Consider the following 17,089-nt stretch of genomic DNA (forward strand, 5'->3'; position numbering starts at 1 on the left):
AACAGGCATGTAGGGTTTGAGATGTGGCTAGAGCATCCACAACAGGATTATGTAAATAAGCCTAGAATCCTAAGAGTGGCTTTGGGGGATACTCAGAACTTTACTGTGGTCCCAGTAGAGAGAGATTCAGTATAATGGTTGTGCTGGCTGACAGTCGCTGAATGTGACCTCAATGCCAGAGATCAGCATCAGCAAGACCTTTAAGTTCACACAGTGACCCATGAGCAGGTCTTCCTGTGGATCACACTTCACAAACAAGTACAAATTGTGTATTCAAGATCTCACACCTCAGAGTTGTAGTGTTACAGGCAAGCACCTCTAAAGCCCTTCCTCTTCCTTCTTCGATGTTCCAGTCTGCCCTTCTAGTATCATATCCCATTTAATATCTTGTCTCCCCAAGAGTTATGGGATCTTGGACAGATTGTGCCTGGAATCTCTTCTCTTCAAAAGGAAGAAAGCCACACCCATGCCATGGGACTGTTACATTAAACCAGAACATACATGGGCACCGTCTGACAGGTAGAAAGTAACCCCATTACTGGTAGCCTCCTTGGCTCCGGCTCCCAAAGCAAACCTCCGAGAGACAGAGCGTAAGGACAAAGTGTCAGCTGTGTAGCACTCAAGAGCATTTCAGGCCTGATGGTGTGGGCTTACACTCCAAGCTATCGACAGCCCGGCATCCTGCAGGCAGTCGAGCCCAGAAAAAGGGCCGGAGATAAGCATCAGAGCTGGAACGGGAAAATAGCTGGTAAGCTGATGATCTAAAGCCTTCCTCCTTTTCTAAAACACTATCCGTGTTCTCTGATCTAATCTCAGAGAAGGGAAGAAGAGGGAGGAGGGTGTGGGTGCTGGAAAGGGAATATTCTAACTGAACAGTGGAAGGCTTTTGGGTCATTAAGACCTAGTGCTGTCTAACTGGGGGATTACAGGCTTTGAATTACACCTGCGTGCTGTAAGCTTCTGGTTGCTCCGCACGTGGAATGGTCTGTGGGCTCTCTAACCCGAGTGTTTGGAACGGTAAGGTGACACACCTCTCAGCTTTGTTATACATATTATATTAAATAATAGTGGACATTCTGAAATGTTCCGGAAGACAACTTTACTGAAATGCAAATGTGAATTTTGACAATCGCCAGGAGCCACTTCAGAAACTGCCAGTTCAAAGAACATTCTACTCTCAGAGAAGAATCCTAAGCAAGCATGTTGGTTCCAGCAAGGCACACACAGGCCTGAGCTATGGGAAAGTCAGAGAAGGTGTCAGATCTCCCGGAGCTGGAGGTACGCAGGCAGATGTGAACCTCATCACACAGGTGCTGGGAACCAAAGTCTAGTCTTTGATCCCAGAGCCCTGTCTATGCACCCTAAAAGAAATTCAAAAACTTTTTTTTTTCATTCTAAATTCTCATACTCTAAGGTAAAGTAAACCCAACACCCTAATATCTCATACCTCATCAGACCAAAGCTTAAGGATTACTACCAAATAGTCCATTTTCTTCAGAATTACAGCTTAGACATTCTGTCCTGGGTCTCTAGGCTTTCCTCCATGCTAATTGCTCAGGAGATAAGAAGATTCTGACCTAACCAATCATGCACCAGAAAGTTCACAGCATTTCTGGAACTCTGCGTTCCTTTCTATTGGGGCTCAGATGCTTCACTCTTTTGCCATCCCCTTTAGCACAAAATGATCACCTACAGCCTTCTGTTGGAAAGACTACAAGCCACAAAAGATTTGTGGCCTGGGCCAGTTAAACAGGGCTCTGACACAACCAAATTCCACCTACTGCATTATCTATAATAGTTGAGACAGAACTTCCAAAGTAGACTTTTATCACCAAATGAATTTATTCTGATTTTTATATATTAAATAAGACTCTCCCCACATTCTCTCTCTCTCTCTCTCTCTCTCTCTCTCTCTCTCTCTGTGTGTGTGTGTGTGTGTGTGTGTGTGCAAGCACTTTACCCACTAATACATCTCCCCAGACCATCTCCTTTTTAAAAAAATCTTGGGTAACCTCATACTTCAAATGGAATCTCTGCTGTATATAAGATTATATAAAATAGTATTCTAATTACTTCCAAAAATAGTTTCCCCCGGCTCTGCTATCATTTCCAAACATTAAAACATACTTCAGTGAATCACACTCGGAGTTCATGGAATTGTAACACTGCAAGTGAGTTATACTTAAAATGGATTTTCTCCCAGAGCTTAGAAATGTGTGACATTATTCATACAGTGAATGAGACATGTGCAATCCTGAAATTTCCAACTATCCCTAGACAAGCAAAGATCAGAGAGAAAAAGTCTTATTCCGTCTAAGAGATAAGGCATCACAGGGAGACAACATGTGTATAATAATAACCATTCATTCTCCCTTTAATGAAGCTGTGAATAATTGTCGCAGAAAACACACATAGACAGCTCATGGGTTTCCCATGAACACATGTATACCCTACTGCAATCTATTGCAGATGAAAGCTGACTCTCAGGCAGGGTTACCTGCAGGACTGCAAATGCAGTCAGCTGTGGAGCGCGGATTTGAACACACAGCTTTCTGACACGGCATTAGCCATTACTTGCTGCACATGCTGTGGCTCTGTGACAAGGCTTCTCTCCTCCTCCTCCTTTCTAGTGCTCAGTCATACTGTTTCAGGAACTCAGCTATATAGTCCATTAAGAAAAGCATTTGCAAAAGCTTGGAGGAAGATCCCTAATGCCATTCCTAGGAACTGTTTTAGAATGGAAAAGTCTAAACTCTGTAGTTCGAGTAAGCCGGGTTATGTTTTCATTCACAGGAAGCAGACAGTACAGTCTCTGAATATTCAGTGTGGCCGCAGCTACGTGACTCCCCACAGGAATAGTACTTTTAAATGTGAAGAGAGAAGCGCAAAGCTCAGACCTTAGGTCTCTATTACCTGTAAACGACTTCATAAAAGTGGAACTATTATTCAGAGAGGTAACCCTGGGATGGAACAAAGCTACGGCCTTGGAAGAGCAAGAATATCAGAATGGGTCTCAGGCTACAGTGTGTTTGGACAAAGGCTCATACCTTTCACACTATATTCTTTATGTTGAAGGTCACTCCACAGCTGAGTCATGAACACCCGACTTTCTGTTTATCAAACTCAGTTGCACTTAGCCTCCCAGAGCACAAGTCATTCCTCTTGCTTTACAGAGACACCTTTTCCTCACCGCTGAGACAGAGCCTCAGTGATGTGAGATTACACCTGGGAGTGCAGTATGTGGGAACACACACACACACACACACACACACACACACACGCATGCACGCACGCACGGACACACACACCTAAATGTATCTTCTTATAATGGAGTGATTGATACACAAAGACCATATGGAGAAGGTGCTAAACAAAAAAGGTAGCAAGGCTCAAATTTCCAAATCAGATGTCAAGTGTAGTTCCATTTTTCCATGAGAATGGCAGCCTGGCTCTCAGATGTAAGATACTGCATCTCACAGAGGACAAACTGGCCTCAGTACACAAATGCATATTTCAGAAGGAAACAGAATCATTAGGATTCATTATTGGAGTCCCTTCTTTGTGATGGAGGCATTTTGCATTCAAAACCTGGTCAGCAAATCCAGACACCATTCCCAAAGATTATTCCCAAGCATTATTCTTAAAGGACGAGGCATAAATACAAATTTCATGCCCTCTGGCAAAGAGTGCACAGGCCTCTGTGAGTTGAGCTATAACAGAAACGATTTCTCTTGCAGGTAGCAACTCAGCCAACAGTGATGCCCTTCAAGGAAACATCAAGAGATGCAGTTTGTGCAACTATCACAGTGGCTTTCAAGTTGCATTTGGAGCAGGGTACACAAGAAAACTTTCCCAAAGTGACTGTGCCTCTGGGCATCCAATTCCATCCTGCTTCCTGCAGAAACAGCACCTGCTCTTGCATTCAGCTTACCACACCTCTGGTAGTTGACTGCATTTGCAGATGCCGAAAGGCTCTGGTACAGTAAACCTTTTCATCTGTCTGTGTGGTTCTTGGTTTTCATAAAAAAGATGAGCTACATAATAGGGCAAATTGCTCCTCTCCCCCCTTCTCTCTCTTCTTCCTTTCCTTCTACTTCTGTTACTCCTCTGGTATGCTGCATGCAAGGTCGTGCGGCCCCCACAAAGCATCACTTCTCTAAAGCAAATTCAGTGTGAATGCAACAAAGTCAAAGCACTTGTTTGGTCTCATTAAGCTCACAGAATCCTTGGGGGAGAAACAAGGAATTTGGTTCATTATCCTAAACGCTAATGAAGGATAAATTGCATATATCTAAGTGTGGTTTGCATTTTATTTTTTTAATCAGGTGTTTAATTCTTTTGGCTCTTAGGGGGAAAAAGTGAAGCTGAGCCTGGGTGTGGTGGTGGGAAACTTGAATCTTGTCACTCAGGAAGCAGAGGCAGGCAGATATCTGTGGGATCAAGGGCAGCCTGGGTGCAAAAAGCATTGGATTTGTTATTTAGTGGATTCCCAGAAAACAGAGGCAAGTTAGTTTTGCTCACACAAGTCATGTGTGCCAGAGAAGTGTGTGAGAGAGATGAAAAGCTCATACAGAGCAGAAGGTCCCGTTTAGAACTGGACATGGTGGCAATCTGCACTAGAAATTCCGGCGCTGAGGAAGTCAGACACAGGCGCACCTCTGCGACTTCCTGGCTTACCAGACTAGCCTCATTAATGAGCTCCAGGCTCAGCATGAGACTCAATCTCAACAGAAGGGCGGGGAGGGGGGAGCTGGGAGGAGGGAGGGGAAAGGTTCACATTTGTACGTGTACTTAAGCATACGTGTACACTCATGCTCACACATACATTTGTATGTGTTCTCAGACATATACCTGCAGTCATTTATTCTCTCTCTCAAAAGGGGTCCCTTTTTAACAGAGTGATTGATAAACGAAAAACTGTGCACAGTAGGCGTATTAAACAAAGAAGGTAAGATTCAAATCCCCATGCATGGTGTCATACAATGCCAAACACTGAATAAGGCACACAGACCACAGAGTCCAATTGTCAGAGGCTGAAGTGACATCTAAGGGAAGTCATCATCTCCTTTCTGTCTCTCTCTCTTCTGATCTCTTAGTTAGCATATTTTCTTTATTTGCCTTAATTTACTGTTTGCAAAACAGTGGGAAATATGCCTTGAGACAGTAATGAAAGTCTAGGTTAATCAAAAACAAAATAATTATCTCACCCAAGCACTGACAGCTGCTATTGCTAATCTGGGATGGGCTCTTTTACCTTGGGAAAGTTCGATGCCTCTGTCCCAGCAGCTCAACAGGCTTGTCCCCAGTGAGTCATAATGGTGGTTTATATCACTCATTTCCCCACTGGGCTCAGAGGTTCTTCTTCAAGAAGAAACTCTGGTCTTCCATTCCTGTTATTTTCCAGGTCTGAGTTCCCAGTTGCCATTCAATAAATATTTGATGAATGTCCAAATAAATAAATGTACGAATATTTTCTACCATAAGCTCATCTTCCACAAATGGACTGCCTCAGGTGAAGCCCATGCTCTGCAGAATCTCTTATTGTACTGACTACTGATGAGGCTAGTGTGCAATATACTTCAGAATGTTTTTACGCACTAGTGTCCTTAAAATTTTATCACCATTAAAAATATTCACATAATAAAGTGTTACTTCATTTACATGTTTGCATAAAAAATAACGGATCTCTTAGCCGATATTATAGACAGATGCTCTATTTTAGTAAAGGTTGCAGTTTTCACCTCTGCCAGCAGACTCCTCTGCAAATGCACACCCACCCAAACTTCGGGAGGGTACTGTAGGTTGGGCATAGAGGTCTCTGGTTTGAAACAGTTAGTATTAAGGGTTTTGAAGAGTGATACGATTTGTAATAATCAGAACAGTCTAATACTGGCAGCATGAGTCACCCTTATTAAAGGAGTCCTGTGGAGTCTGGAAGTCAGCTGGATAGCGCCTGGTGGAAGAACTGAGAGAGCATCAGTTTAGATGCCCTTGACCTCGTCTTCAATCTAAAATCCGAAGATATGAATCTCCCTCCACGGGAAATAGTAGAATTTTCTCAAATTATTAAGTGGTCCAGGGACTGCTAAATCATCTACACGTAGACCAAGGGCAGCAAGGCTGGAGTCTGAACTACACTGAATGGTAATTTTCCACTGACCACATCACCAAAGGGCTCATCGTTGACTTTCCATTGCTGTGGGAAAACACTGGAGAGTTTAACTTAGAAAGAGAAAATGCTTACTTTTGCTTCCAGTTTTGTATTTCCAAGTCCACTGTTAGCAGTGTGTAGTACAAACAAAATGCTTTTACTCAGGGCCAAGAAAGACAGAGGAAGAGCATGAGCTCCCACAGTCTCCTTCTTGACACATATTGGCACATTCCCAGTGACAAGATCACCCTGTGGGTCACACAAATTTTCAATAGTGCCACCCTTGGGATCAACACACGAAGTTTGGGACACACTCATCCAAACCACATCAGCAGTCAAGAAGGGAATCCTTAGGTTCTCCAGAATGACCCTGAGTATAGGGTTTTTCCTTGGGTCATCACTCTTTAGACATCGTTGGAGAGATGCCTGTTTCCCCATAAGAAGGATGTATCAGACTTCCAATGCAAGATACCAAAGGCCTACAGGAGACAACCCTGGAAAAAGTGGAGCTGGTAGATTAGAATTCGAGGATTCTGACCCTTTGGCCTCGAAGAACCTCGCTGGTAATGGAACCACGGTTTAATGTTCCTTTCAGTTCGACATAGATGGTATGAAATGTTATCTGTTACCACCAAGCCTAGGATGCAAGCCCAGTGACCCTCAGTCAAATGGGCTACTCTCTCTTAAGACAGTTCCAGTGCACAAGTTGAGAGGTAAGACCTGGAGCCCTTGCAGAGAGGTGAGCAGAGCCAAGGGGTGCTTGGATGACCCCAATGGACTGAGGAACTGACTGAGGCTTCTGATTATTCCTTATACCACATCACATCTATGCAGTCTTACTGAGCGTGCCTCAGCTTACAAACATGGCGGAGGCTCCAGGGCCCTGGCATTGCCCTTCTTCATCATGAGGAAATTCCCAGCCTTGTAGCAACGGTCTATGCAGCTGACTGAGATCGTCAGACAGACCAGACTTCTCTTGACACGGATGGCAAAGAGCTAAGAGTAGCATGAAGAGGATTTGGGAGCCAGGTGAACACAGACACTTAGTCATGTAGCTCCTGGTACAGATACAGTGCCAGAATTGCTTTCTCAATCCCCATATCTTTAAAGGTAGATCTTCTGGGTGATTTCTTCTTTTGTATTTTGTTAATTATTTTTTAATTTTTGTTTTTGTTTCTTAATATGTGAGTGTTTTGCCTAAATGTGTGTCTGCATGCCGTGTGCATGTAGTACCCACATAGGCCAGAAGAAGACACTAGATCCCTGGAATCAGAGTTACAAAGGGTTGTGAACCTTCATATGAGTGCCAGGAAACCAAATTGATGACCCCCACCAGAAGAACAGACGGGTATCTTTCTTAATTGCTGAGCCATCTCTGTGGGTCCATTCTGACTTTTAAAGTAAACAAAAATTTAAAGAGCTCCAGCATGGTCCACATCATCCAGGCCACATGAATATACCCTATCGAAGCCTTTCCTCCCCCTTAGGAACCTGGACATTTCTTCCTAATTGTCCTCAAAGCCAGGTGCTGGGCATGAGAGCACACATTTTTAAAAATCTCCATCTTCATGTGCGTCACTATGCAACAGCATGACAGAATCCAGACTCCAAAGGGGAAAGGGCTATTTGTTTACTTGGACAAGGCAGTGACAAGAGTTTGTGTCACTTAGAGTATCCACACGTGAGCAAGAAGTGGATCACAGTGGTGCTGGAGGAAGGAAGGAGGGGTTGAAAGCCGTTTCTTTCTTTGGTAGGCCACCTTCTTTTATTCCATTTATCTCCAGAGCAGCAACATCAGGAGATCTTAGGATTGTTGGCGTGACTAAGAAAAAGAGGCAGCCGAATGCATTTTACCTAATGCTGTTCTGTATGCTTGCACCATCAGCATAATTGGGACTCAGGAATCTGGTTCTGATGTCTTGAGCCCTGGAAATTCTGGAGGCCTATGTGCATGGACCCTCATGTTCCCTAACACTTTCTGCAAGAGGGAGACAGGATACATTTAGTTGTTGTTTATCCTGACTTGGGCAGTTGGAGATGAGGGTGTTAGGGATGAGGGGGTGTGCCCTGATGAGTCATCTTGTGGCTTCTAGAAGCAACCAAGACATTAAGAGAAATTGGAACCATCAGAAAGAAAGAGGACCATCGTTTCCCTGTTGCTCAACATAAACTCCAAATGTTACAAGCATGGAAGAGGAAGAATGTTAAGCCCATGGAGCTGTGGTTCTCAACCTCTGGGTTGTGACCCCTTTGGGAGTTGCATATCAGATATCCTGCATAGCAGATATTTATATTATGATTCATAATCGTAGCCAAGTTTTAGTTAAGTAGCAATAAAATAGTTTTATGGTTGGACAGTGGTCACCACAGCATGAGGAACTGTATTAATGGGTCACAGCATTAGGAAAGTTGAGAACCACTGCCAGGGAAAGAAGGAAGGGAAGGAGGGAGAAAGCAAGGGTGAGAGAGAAGGGACGGGTGGACATTTTCTTCTATCTTGCTCTTGTGATTTCAGAATGATCTTGACAATGTGACTGGGAAAGGGAACTGAAGGTCAGATGGGGGATCTGCTTCAGACCAGTACTTTTTAATGGCCACAGAATCAAACACCATGCTTATTCAATGGGTCCTCTAATAGTAAGATTGGACAGAAGAATAACTTGTTAGCTTGATATCTATCATAGTTTTCCATGGCTAGGCTCCTGCTGTCTGCTCTCGTAAGTGCACCGTGCAAACATCCTGTACAAATGCTGGGTTCTAGCTGCCCTCCTCAGTTCTTGGCTACATGGATGAAGCCATGCTGTGCCTCTTGAAATGACTGATCTGACTAATGTCCCTGACATCATACAATGTTTGCGGTAACCTTCCTCTAAGGCTATGACAATCTAATGTGTGTGTGTATGTGTGTGTGGTCTTATTGTAGAATCAATTTGATTCCTGCAGAAGAGTTCAAAAGAAGGAGGTTTTGCTTGGGAGGTGGCGCTAGAAGCACAAACCAGTCTGGGTAAAGACAGATAAGGAAAGGAAGGAGTAATCCAGGGTCCTGATGTCTACTGTTGCTACCGTCTCCGACCAGCAGAAAAGGAGCAACGACACAGCGCTCTTCTCAAAGCGGTTTATTCAGGAACCTTACAGCATGCAAGTTAAAATCTTTTGTCTCCCCTTCTCTCTCTCCTCCTTTCTCTCTCTCCCTCCTCTCTCTCTTCTCTCTCCTTTCTCTCTCCCCAAGCACAGTCCCTTTTATCCTCTCTCAACTCCACCTCCTCAGTCCATGTTGCGTGGCTGCAGTTCATAGGTCCCCGTCATCTGGCCTGATCTTGAGTCATGGGTGCGCCTGTGCAGCTCACATGATGGGAGTGGCTATTCTGGGGGGTGGGGGGCAGGAGGAAGTCAGGTGCTAGTCACAAGACTTGGCTGGAATCCCAAGCGCCTTTTTGGGACTGCCGCCACACCTGCTCTCCGCAGTCTACTACACTGTTACTATGCTTACTCATACAGAGAACAACGTACACAGGCAGTTTCTGAGGCTCTCTTGTCCCTTACCTTGAAACAGCACCATCTTTTGTATCTTAGTGATAAAGCCATATTTGCTCTTAGAATTGAAGCACAGCTTCTACGTTCTCTTAGGGGTCATGGTTACCATCAAGCTGTCTGGAGCTGTGTGGGAAAATGAATAAAGTGGAAGAGCTCAAAGGCAAGGGGCAACATGAGGTCCCTCCTGCAATTATCTCAGTCCATGCCTGTTTCTCTGGGGACAGACTCCGATGAGCATAGAGTAGACCTGTGCTGAGTGGTTTAGGCTGTTCACAGCACCCAGACTTTGAGCTTTCCTGCCCAACACAGCGCTCTACTTGGCCTCACTCTGAGGGTACAGAGTCCTGCTTGATTCTTACCCATACCTCATATGTGGAAGACAGTATACAAGCAACCTCAGAGTAACAGCCAATCTCAGGCGCTTTCAACTTTTTGACCTTGTGACCTATTTTTATGTGAGTGTTTGGGTCTTTGCATTCTTCCTTAGAGCTACTTCAACCTCTGGTTTCTATTTGCTGCAAACGAAACCAACTCCCCAAGCAAGTACTGAACAGCCAATTATGAGCTCCAGTGGGCAGGTCAAATTACTGGTTTTCTTCCATCCGACCTATCGCGATGAACCCTATTCCAACCTGAGTTACTACAAGTGTTAGAAACCCACATAAGTACCATGAAGAGTATTGACAGTACCTACTGTAAACTCAAAATACCTTGTGCCAAATGTCTACTACACAGCAGATATTTGTTAAAGGCATTTCTGCTTCAGAAGGGCATTGGGCTAATTGGAAGGTGCTGTGGACTAATCATGGTGATCACAATGGCAAGTGAGGTGTGGGTGGGAGATTATGGCACATTTATTTGGTGACAATGAGGGTGACTCCACCGGTCAGTCATCACCTACTTTCCAAGAGCCTTCTGCAGACTGTGTTCAGCATAAGTAGCAGATTAAGAGGCTCAAGTACAGAACGAGGAAGAATTTCCCAACTATAATTAGAGCATTTAAACACTTAGGTGTGTTCCAGAAGCAGCCTTAGCAGCTCCTATGCTTCAAAGTTCTTAGGAATGTGTTTGGCACTTTAGACACTCTAGGTTGCTGGTTTCTGAGTAGAATCTGGAAAACACCAGAAAGTCATAGAACTCTAGCTTCCTCTAAATGAATTAGACAAACAGTTAAAATTTTACTAACTCATGACCCCGTAGCCATATTCCTGTGGATGGCACCAAATGGACTTGGTAGATTGTGAAACACCAACACCACCAACAAGGACAAGACATGAATTTGGGAGGGAGACATGTTATCGATGCAAGGAGGAGTTGAAGTAAATGAGTAGGAGATAAATAAGATGGAAAAACAGTGTAAGTATGTGTGGAATTTTTCAAAGGAACAAATAAAATAATACGTAAAAGATTATGTTTTAATGAAAATTTACATTTGAATATTTTAAAAGCCAATAAAATGCATTATACTAATTCTTGTGTTAAATATTGATACACTGGAGAAATATCATCTAGACTATTGATTCAAAGTTATATACAGACCTAACATTTAAGCTTCTGCAACAACCTGTATTTAGTTAATTTCAATGGCATTAATTAAATACTAAGGAGCATGGACCACATGCTTTCCACTACTAGACAGTCCAGACAAGACGTGGAGACTCATATAAAACTTCAACCTTCATCCCTGAGTTCCAATTAAAAATTCTTGTCTGGCTGAATCATCCTTACATTCCAAGTGGCTGTCTTTTTAATGTGTGTGGCACAGCTGTAATCAAGAAAGAAATTAATCTAAAAATAACTTTAGTGCAATTTTTGTATATGGTATTTACTGATGCCTAATACAGATTTCTCTTAGAGCATGCCATACTTAAACTTTAAGAACACTTGTTTACATAAAAGTGGGTAGTGACTTCAAAGCTTGTTCCAAGATGATGATTCTATTACACCTGTTCCAACTGCTCATAAGATGGTATGTTAGTATGAAAGAAAATACGTGGTGTCATATTGTTGCTAAGTGAACAAAGTAGATTAATATGAGTTGCACACAGCATGTTTTTTAAGTATATCATATACAATTATCTTTGGTATCTTTGTGGGACTGATTACAAGGCTGCTATCTGCAGGTGCTTAGGTCACTTCTAAAAAAATATACTGTGTAACTCATACATGTCCTCCATGGGGTATTTCAATTCATTTTTATATTAGTCATAATACTTAACATAAATAGTTGTATCCACCTAGTACAAAAGCATTTTGTGTGTTTTGTGTAGAGACCAGAGGTCAATTGCTAGCTATTTTATGCAGTAGCTTTCCAGTTTATTTTATTTATTATTATTATTAATTATTATTATTTGACAGTTTTGAACAGAGTGACTTGGTTGTTTCTCCTGTTACTCTAGCTTAGCCTCACTAAAACTCTTCTTCTCAATTAATGATAATAAGATTATCATTAATCACTCATCCCCTCCTACTTTGATGTCTTTATTTTTTTACCATTTTATTTGATTTTTCTTGACACAGGGTGTTACTGAACCTGGAGTTTCCTGATTCAGCTACACAGGCCAACAAGCAAGCTCCAAGGAATCCTCTTGTTTATTTTTTTCAGTTGTGGGATTACAGAAGAGTCCTGGGGTTTTACATGAATGCTGAGGATTTATGTCTACATGGCAAGAACTTTACTGTCTGAGACAACTCTTTAGTCCCCAGGAACAACGTTTAAAACTGTTTTAATCTGTGGTTTGTTGAATGAATGGATTTTAAACCATTATACAGAGAGAGCCAAATGTAGTAGGTAGTACATATTATTTATATTTTAAGAGGACAGAAAAATATAAAGGCCAAAGTTATAATCTAATCTACACAAAAATATCAATTGAAAGTGCTTTTAGAAAGGAAAAATTATTTGACATTTCCTCGATGATTAGAATCTTTTCTGTCTTATTTTTCTTTTGCTGTGGCAGAGCACCATGACCAAAGGCAAATACAGTTTTAATTTGGGGTTTCCAGTTCTAGGGCTTTATGGCCAATGACTGTCATTGTGGGAAGCATGGCAGTAGGAAGTAGGCATGGTGCTGGAGTAGAATGTGAGAGATTCCATATAAATGGGGGGAGAGAGAGAGAGAGAGAGAGAGAGAGAGAGAGAGAGAGAGAGAGAGAGAGAGACTTGAATGCTCACTCAGCAATAGACCTCCTCTATCAAGGCCACACCTCCTAATGCTTCCCAAACAGTTCCACCAACTAGAAACCAAGCATTCAAATATTTGAACTTGTGGAGGCCATTCTTATTCAAACCACCAACAACTTCCCAATGCAGAAAGCATATGAATGTATATAAAGTTGGTGTTTTCTAAGTCCCCTCTACTTCTCTGCTCGCCCTCAATCATTTGCTTGCAGGAGACAAACATCCATAAGCAATGAGGTGGTGCAGATCTCACTTTGCTATGGGTTCTGACTCAGATATAGGTAACTGGACCCTAGTTTCGATCCAGTCCCACAGAACTGCATTTCGCTGAGCATATTTGATGTCTCAGTCTCAAATTTTCTCATCAACAGAACAGACACTACTAAATCTCTTCAGTAAAATGATCACACACACACACACACACACACACACACACACACACACACACACACAATATAATTCGATTACAAACTGTTGCTGTTTGGATCATAAATGTCCCCTAAGAGCCATGTGTTAAAATTTTAGTCCCCAGGCTAGTGATATTAGAAGGAGGCAGAACCTTTGAGGGATGGAGACTAGATTGTTTTCGGAGGGACTCTTGGAAGGAGGTGAGAAGTTCTCCATTTGCTTCTATCCTGCTGTTCTGTATCAAAGGCTCAAAATGATGGAGTCAACTGATTACAAGCTAAAGCTTTCAACTGTGAGCTAAACATCTCCCTTTGTAAGCTGAATAGCTCAAGTCCGGTGTTACAGCAATGGGCATAGCTAACGCGGAAAGCTAGTGCCATGCCTAGGACATACTAACTATCTTCTAAGAGACACTCAGCACTAGTAGGAAATAGTTCCTGCGATGGTATGTTGCCATCCAGCTGGGAAGGTGGACGACATGTAAACAGCCAAAAGCATATACAATGTAGCTAACCCTGCTACAGAGAGGTACAGAAACCTATAAGAGACATGCTTGCCCAATTTAGATCTTGGTTGGAGATCTGAAACTGTAATGTGCATTCATTTGCCGTGAGGAAATGAGAACACTTCAGGACCTACCAAAATTTGGGTTCCCAAAACTGGAAAAAAAAAAAAAAAAAAAACCCACAACAAGGAGCAGAGAGCAAACAGCTTCGGAACTCTGAAGCCTCGTGACTCTAGGCTCAACCTGGGAATTCTTGAGGAGACCGTGAACAACTGTGCAGCCAGCCAGAGCTCTTGCACGCCCTGACAAGGTTCAAACTATGAAAAGAATGACAGCATGGGCCCAGTCGTGCATTCATTAGTGAACTCTCTTCCGTGCCTCGACACTCTCTCTCTCTCTCTCTCTCTCTCTCTCTCTCTCTCTCTCTCTCTCTCTCTCTCTCTCTCTCTCGTTGCATGGAGGTGAGTTCCTTAGCTCAGGTCACATTCCAGATCTGGGACTCTGACAGCTATCTTTAGCTGAGGTTCCTTTGTAGGGAACATGGAATGGGGAAGTGACTCCAGTGATTTACAGATGTGTGTATGTGTGTGTTTGTGTGTGTGTGTTTGTGTGTGTGTGTGCTGTGCGTGTGGTGTGTGTGTGTGTGGTGTGTGTGTGGAGTGTGTGTGTGAGTGTGTGTTGTGTGGTGTGTGTATGTGTGTGTGTGCTGTGTGTGTGGAGTGTGTGTTCTGTGTGCTGTGTGTGGAGTGTGGTGTGTGTGTGTATGTGTGCGCACCAGATTTTAAAGAGACAGTTGCAAGCCAGGTAACTTGCTTCTAATTCTCTAGGAGCTTTTTGAGCTTGGGAAAAAATGTCCTGTTGGTTTTGATAAAATGGGAAGCAAAAATGAGGATAAAAAATCCAGATAAATAAGATATTTGCTGAAGCTGGATAGATGCCTTCCGGCAGAACTGCAGAGTTGTGTCAGGGAAGTGTCTAGAAGATAGAGGTGGGAAGAAGGAGAAAAACAAGAGTCAGTGGGGACCACTAAGGCCTGGGAGAGGGAAGCCCAGGGCATCGGAGAAGCTGCAGCGATACGATTAGCAGGAAAGGAAAAGGAAGGTGTAACGGAGCATCAACAGGAGTTGATGATATAGCATCAACTAACGGGTTGCATGGGTGGCCCTGCTAACCCCGGCCCCTTGTGACTTCAGCTGCATTTGGGGTAGGCAATTCCTTCACCGGTCAAGAGCTCACCTGCTGTCTGGTTCTCAGCTCTTTTCACTCAGCCAATCCTGGAGGAAACCATGGAGGCTGGAAAGGTAAAGCTGGGATGAAGTGAGATATGATTGGTTATCCCCCATCCTTTGAGCCTGTTAGAGGGTGTAATTCCTATCACTGTATCCTGAACAGTTGTATTCCCTAGTCCTAGTCATCCAAAGTGGTACCAGCTCATGACTATATCCTTCATACTCTGAACAGAAATCTCCGCATCAATTTTTTTTGCTCCTTGAGGTCTAGTCCTGCAGAAACCACCTGCACCTTGATCCTCTTCTAAGACAAACTCTACTGTTTGAGAAGCCCTCAGGGGGAAACCATCAAAGGAAGTCAGTTTGAGGCACCAAGAGCCACAGCAGAGGACTAGAAGACACTCTGGCAGGGAGGTTCCACAGCATTTAATACTTTAGAGCAGTGTAGGGACAAAGGAGCCTCAAAGCACCATCCCCTGGTCCTAATGCAGCTACGTCATCATCACACACAGCAGGGTCTTTCTTAAATGTGACCTAAGTTAATCCTCACTATTACTGAGCCAGTATCTCTTCCAGCGCTGATAGTAACTTAGATCATTGGTCCTAATAGTATTAAAAAGCTCTCACTATCTGTATATGAGGGAGGTCATGGTGGCCTTTTTTCTTTCTGAGATTTGGTGACCCAACATAATATTATGTATTCGAAGCCCATTTATTTTCATGTGGATTTGCTGGTTTTGCTTTTCTTTAAAGTTTAATAATATTCCATTTTTATATATGCCAGATTTTCGTGATCTATTTAGCTACTGATAGATCCTTGCTATAGTAATAAGGTAGCAATGAGTATGGAATGTAAACATCTCCATGGTAGGATATTGAATGGCCTACGAATATGTGCAGGACACACACACACATACACACACATACACACATATACACACATACGCATACACACATATACACACATACACATACACACATATACACACATACACATACACACATATACACACATACACATACACACATATACACACATACACATACACACATATACACACATACACATACACACATATACACACATACACATACACACATATACACACATACACATACACACATATACACACATACACATACACACATATACACATATACACATACATATATACACATAACACATATACACACATATACACACATACACACATACACACACATACACACATACACACATATACACACACATACACACATACACACACATACACACATACACACACACACACACACACAAACACAATGCATGTTATATATTATTTGGAAGGGAAAAGAAGGCAGGGTGACAGAAGGTGGTGGAGAAAGCTGGACACAGGATTCATGAAAGTGCATATAATTGTTTCTACAGTTTTAATTTTTCATTTTTTTTTTGGTGGCTAACTCCGTAAGAAGTGACTGACAGTGAAAGTGTCAACCCCTAAGTGAAGCTCCACCTCTTCAGATGCTATGCTCTCTGAAAAGACGTTTACTGAGATCCACAGACTCTGAAACCCAGGCGGGCGTCTGAGTTTCTACATTAACTTAACTTTGGGGTGTTTTTATCTGTGGGTGAGTTTCTTACAATAGGAGACTTTTATATTAAAAAAAGAAAGCTAAAGGGGTTAAGGAGCCTTGGATATTGGGCTGAAATACATTTATATTCGTGTGTTCCGCCTGACATGAGGAAGGAGAGGAAGTTTGAGAGTTCAGTGCCACTACCTTGAGCTCTCTACCCTCCGCTCCCATTCGCTAAGGACTGTGGTTCCCCCATGTCCTTAACAGAAAGCATCATCTCGGGTCACTAGCGTTGTAGAAGCAAACATTATCACGCAGAGTGTTGTGTGAGGGCTGTGTTTCACATAGCCTCAAAAAGTCTATTCTGGACACATTCCTGAAACATCTTTAACCATCGCTTAAAAACACCTGCTAGTTCAGTGGTCAGTCATGATCATCTCTGGCTTCCTAAACTTTGTAAGACGCATTGCTGACCTCAGAGTGGAAATTTTTCTGGGTCAGGGATTTATTTGTTTTTACAAATA

At 42.7% G+C, this 17,089-nt stretch overlaps 1 protein-coding gene across 1 annotated transcript in view; it reads right to left on the minus strand.

Annotated features, from left to right (window-relative positions):
* Positions 1-17,089, minus strand: part of SNTB1 (syntrophin beta 1) — a 242,172-nt gene that overhangs the window by 151,974 nt on the left and 73,109 nt on the right. The window lies entirely within an intron of this gene.

Source organism: Micromys minutus, assembly GCF_963924665.1.
Source record: "Micromys minutus genome assembly, chromosome: 33".
Lineage (NCBI taxonomy): Eukaryota > Metazoa > Chordata > Mammalia > Rodentia > Muridae > Micromys > Micromys minutus.